Source organism: Lissotriton vulgaris, chromosome 12, assembly GCF_964263255.1.
Source record: "Lissotriton vulgaris chromosome 12, aLisVul1.2, whole genome shotgun sequence".
NCBI lineage: Eukaryota > Metazoa > Chordata > Amphibia > Caudata > Salamandridae > Lissotriton > Lissotriton vulgaris.
This window is the reverse complement of record NC_141700.1, coordinates 565,542,889-565,548,888: the sequence shown is the minus strand read 5'-3', so window position 1 is coordinate 565,548,888 and position 6,000 is coordinate 565,542,889.

Below are 6,000 nucleotides of genomic sequence, written 5' to 3'. Positions count from 1 at the left end.
GCCTTCCAAGATGTCACCTGGGCACACAGTGGTGGAAGCCATCCATAACATGGCCTCACCTCCCTTAGTCCCCGTCTCATTGCTGTACTCTAAAAAATATTATATACCTTGCGTTCTGTCTCCAACCCCAGCCACCACCTTGCCAGCCCCACCATCGCCAATATTTTTTCTTTAAAAAGCCATTGCATTCTTGCCGCTCTCCCACATCACCCTGGGTAACTCCCTCACACTTTTTATCCTAGTTTGAAAAAAATACCCGGTATACTGCTACAGTCTCTCATCATCCTCTGGGTTTTTCCTCCCACTTCCTGCCTAAATTTACTCCCCGCCTCTTTTGTGTTAGATGCCGGCAGCAGGCGCCCTCCTGATATCAGCGCTGTGGGAGACCATTATTAGCACTGCTTACATATCCCTATCAGCGCGCATGCGCAGGGAACAGGCATACATGCCAACATTTTCACACTAGGAAGAGGGAGAATTTGAAAAAATAAGTCTGCAGAATGTATTTTCCCCATAGGCTTATATTGAAGCAAATGTAGTTTTAGGCAGGAGACACAAAAAAAAGCCCCTTTTTACTTCAAAAATTTGAACCCTCTGGCCTGAATCGGGTCTGTTGGCAAGAACGAGGGAATGACCTCACAAACACCACCCACATCCATCCACATTCGCCAGCCTTCTTCAGGTCTTGAGACACTCAGTGAAGGTGGTGGATACCCATCAGACAGAGCACTGGCTTCAGGGCCCAGTATGTCAGTGCTCTGACTTCAGAACAGTGCATAACTAGATTTTGAAACCGGTGTTTATGCTAATGGCTGCCTAAGTATAATCTTGTTAGTTTCACCCACCTCAATGGAACTCTGTTGTGATCTAGGGGGGCAGGGGGGGGGGGATGGGAGCATAGAATATTCCGATTTCAGATGCAAGAGTAACAGAACACAATATGCCCCTTTTACACACTTCAGAAGATTCAAAGGCGAATCAGCAGTCCATGTATTTTAATTTCACACCATAATAGCAGGTTACATACAGGACAAGGCAACTTAGCTGCAATTGCAATTTTACAAGACACTATCATTACTGGATATTTAAAGTCTCAACCTGGGGCACATGTCCCTGGCATCCTTGGTGTTCTATGGACACTTCTTGGTGGGGAGAACGGCCAAAAGAGGTCACCATGAGGGCTACAGAACTGAAATCCACTTTTGTACTTTTGAGTGTTTCAGGAACTTTTTAAAGCAGAAAAAACTCTGCTTGTACATTTGTATATATTTTCTTTTTTTGTAAAAGTCTGGCATTCATCGTCTTTCATTGTAATGGGCATGGAGCCCGATTGCTGATATTTGAGTGGGTTTTTATAAATGTTTCTGAATGTTTAATAGTTACACTTTATCCATACTGCAAGCAATAGCCTTTTTTTAAAAGGCTGCTTGTCAAGATAATTCCTACAGTTGTTTGCATTTTAGACCAACTATTAGGGCTATCATGTATATTTAAAACAGACTCCAGATTCTAAGATGGCCCATTCTAAGACCCGCCCTTTCGTAGCACCATTTTTCAACATCTGATATGAATTTAGGTGCACACAGGCACACATTTGTACTCAGGCTCAGAGTAATCAGCACAGAGAATATTTCATCTATTGCTTTTTTTTTTTTAAGTGAGGCTGAACGTTTGCTTACAGTGCCATAAGACTCAAGCTGCTTCTCACTCTTTAGACCAAACAAGACTGGTTTTTTGCCTCTTCTGCAAAGGAGACAGAGTCTGGCAGTTTTGCAGGACTCCTCCTACTTTGGCCAAACTCAGACTAATTTGCATACGGCTGGTTACTTTTTGTAATGGCACAGTGAGCAAAAACGATGTTTTGAAATATGCCTCACAACAGTGGTGTAAATATAGCCCCCTAAGCCCCGTGGTGCAGCCCCCTCTCCCCTGAGAGCTACTGACTGGGTCCAGAGCATGGGGGGTGGCTCCTTGTACTTTACAAGGGTCCCCCTCAAGCTTCGCTACGCTACTGGCCAACAACCCGCGGTTGAGTTTTGTTCAAACATTCCACCCATCGCTTTTCTGTTTTTCTCCCTGAAGCACCACAAGTGTGACAAGCATGCCGAGCCATGTGACTGCGACTGTGGTCAGGCTGCTCCTTAGTGATGAATCCTCAGCGAGGCTGAAACGTGTCGCACGTTGCTTTTGTCACCTGGCAGCTTATGCAGGCCTGTTTCCACTGGGGCACGATTAGTCTTGTTTGCATATGATTGGGGGTTATCTATAGTGGCAGAGTGAGCAAGAAAAGATGTAGTGTGCTGAGGCTAGCCAGATGAAAATGTCTGGGGTTTCTTGTGTTCCTGAGCGAAAGGGCCATGACCTAGCAGGGCCACCGGTACTGCCCCGTTGCAGGTCCTGAATGTCCAGTCACTAATAATATAGCTTAATATTGTAGCCAAAATATTGAAGTAAAGAATGTCGGCAGGTAAGGATGTGTAGATTTTCTATTCCTAACTCCACATCTATGTACCTTGACAATATATATATAGTGAACAAGCGGTGTCCGCGCTGCGAAACGCGTCTCAGACAACTTGGGTGAATAAAATTTGAAGGCACACAAGCTTGGGTCCGTGCCTTGTTTTGCTGGCATCACGTGGGCAAAGACGCAGCGGCGGCGCAGGATTTGATCATATATATATATATATATATATACATCTTCAAGGGTCATAGATATGGAATTAAGAATATTAAACCTGTTCTTTCCTTTATGCACCTACAATTTAACATCTTTGTCCTCGATATTCCTGCCACAGAATTAAGTCATCACATTATTCCCTACACGATATTCCATACTACAACCTGCTGGGCCTAATGCCTAGAAAACTTCTCTTGTTTTCCTTCTTAATATATTTAATTTAGAAACCATTGCACAAATATTGAGAGGATGCCCTATAAAATGTGCCTCATATTTAACTAACTCCCAATGCCACATTTGATCTCCAGACTGCCAGAATGTATGTCCTACAATCATATTTTCAAGTAAAGTTCGAGTTTCCTCCCCTTTGGACTTTCCCAACTCTGGAACTCACTTCAAGAAACATCATGCAATGTGAGGAACTGATATCCCTCCTCGAGGATTTCTTGAACAACTCTGCTTTCGCCACAACTGGCTCTAGTCCATAGATATATTTATTTTGGTGTTTATTTATGATTGTTTGCAAAAATTGTTTTCAGATTTTCTATTGCCATCAAGAAAGTAACAAGAGGCTATCTCTCTTAAAATACTTTACTTATCAAGGATGTAGAAAGTGAGCCACCTAAAAGGATCGACTGCATCAAGTTCCAGGCCATTGATCATTTAGGATATCCCAAATCTCGAATACAGAATCTGAATATGAGCGGTTGGCGCCTCTTTGCTACCAGCTTAGTCCATGATAATAGCTCTGTGGCCTCTAAGGATCTACCATATTAGGGGAAACAACCATCTCAACGCATGCGTTACGACGCATGCATTGACATCGAGTGCACTTACAACGCACGCGACGGTACGACGCGTGCGTTGTCTACGCATGCCATTACGTCGCATGCGCATTTAGAATGCATGCATTCCCAATGCATGGGATGTAATGGATGTGTGCTGAGACGGCCTCCTGGGGACACAGACGACAGGGAGATAACGCTGGAACAATGACGAGACAGGTAAGGAGGTGCTGTTTTGGGGTTGCGTTAGGGCTTAGGGCTAGTTGCAGTATAGGTGCTGTTTTGATGTGGGGGATTAGGGCTACTTATAGAATGGGTGCTGTTTTGGGGTTGCGTTAGGGCTACTAGGGATACTTAGAGAATGGGTGCTGTTTTGGGGTTGCATTAGGGCTTAGGGCTTCGTGTACTATTGGTGCTGTTTTGGGGTTTCCATAGGGCTTAGGGCTACTTGCAGTATAGGGACTGTTTTAATCTTTGGGGATTAGGGTTTCGGGTTGAGGTCGTAGTGTAGGCTTGAATTACTGTCTAGGGCTTAGGGTTTAGGGAAGGGTTAGTGTGCCATATTGCCATATTGTAGGGTTCTGTTTCATGGTTTAAGGATTAGGGTTGGGTGAAGGGAAATACGCATACGGCAAAACAAATGCTATGCAATAACATGCGGGGTGTCTGTATGCGATGTAACTGTATTTCACATGCATGCCTATACGAAAGCGACGTAATGATATGCGATGTGATTACTCACGATGCATGGGCGCATGCGATGTATTAATTGCGATGTAAAGGCATGCGATGTAAGTGTTTGCGATGTATCATCATACATCCCCATATTAGAGGCACAGAAGGCTAGCGGTGCTACAGAATTCCAGAACTTGGAAGGGCCAGGGCACCCATGCCAGAGTATCATTGTCAATAATGATTCTGAGACTTTCATTCACAGGTCATAGGGAACACATGGCAGACTGCAAGAGAATGCTACGTTTCCACCACAGAGATAGCATCAGTGAGCACACTGGCTGGAAACAACTTAGATGTTTTTTAACAGAAGCTGAAAAATGACCAGACCCAGACTCCTACTAATCTTAATTAAGACTGATACGCCAGATTTGCTGTTGTTTAGTTATCGCTACCATCGAGCCCTGTCTCGGGTGGGACTTTGTACCCCAGAAGTCAGAACTGAGGAGGAGGAACATGCCCCTGATAATGTGCTAAAAGCGCTCTTAGCTCCCTGCAGCGCGGGACGCCCGTTTTACGGTGGCTTTGTTGTCGCTACCATTGAGCCCTGTCTGGGATGGGACTTTATACCCCAGAAGTCACAACTGAGGAGAAGGGACATGCCTCTGATAATGCAATAAAAGCACTCTGAGTCCCCTCTGGTGTTGGACGTCTAGAAGACGCACCTGGGCACATGCTCGGGACAAGAACGGGCCCGTCTGCCCCCGCCCGCGGCCGATCGAAGCCGGGCAGGGCCTCCCCTCTTGGCTCAGACTTCTTGTTTGTGTAGGACTACGGTAAGAAGTCATCTCCACTGCCTAGTTTCAAAGACAGAGATGTTCTCTCCCATTACATAATGGTTACGCGGAAACTCACCCAAGGCACTGTGGGGAAAAGTTCATGGAGCCAAAGATCTACTAACGCTACAGCTAACTACCTAACGGACGCTGTAGGTCTGATAGATAATGAAATAATGAACACTGGCAGGGACCAAACATGCTGCAAAAGAGGCATTGTGTAGTGCCATAGAGGAAGTTATGGGTGAAATAATTCCATCTATTATTGAGTCCCTAAATCTTACTGATGCAGCTGAATCAAATATCAGCCCACTGAAGAGGACTCAGGCTCCCTGTGTCTCTAACAAGCCCCTGGAAATGATTGATCTTTCGCTTAATCAAGACCTGAAATTGCCACCAGCAAAAAAGAAAGTAAACATTAAGCAGGAACTCTGAGTACTATTCCTAAGAAGACATCCAAACAAAACAAGCATTTTCAATGCAATATTCTCGCATTTATAAGAGTCTTAGCTATAGACATTGTAAATGAAAATGCCTATTATTTATATATTTTGAAAACAGATCAATAAAAGGCACTGCCATTTACAATGCCAATAGCTTAAACTCTCCCAAATGCGAGACCATTTGAATTGCTAATTATTTTAGTAATTTTGCGGATCACACATAAAATCAGATCCCTGTCCAGAATTTCTGTGAACTAAAGTGATGCACTGAGCACGCTGAGCACAAACTTTAAAAAGTAATTGCCCATCAAGCTTCAGACTGAGGGAGGCTTTGCAGAAGGAAAAGCTAGACCTGAATGTGTCCGTTAAAGCACTCCGTTAAACCGGATATGCAATTTTGTATTAAAAAAAAAGTGGAAGTCATGCCTTCTCTCCCTTTCCATGCCCTCCGTTTCGCCACTCACTTATCTCCACTCATCGACTGGCGCCTCTCTCCTGTATCCCGTTGCTTTGCCGTATCATACTCATCTTCCTCTTGTAACCAGGAAGAATAGGGCAGCGTTCAGCTCATGTGTGGTGTCAGCGCC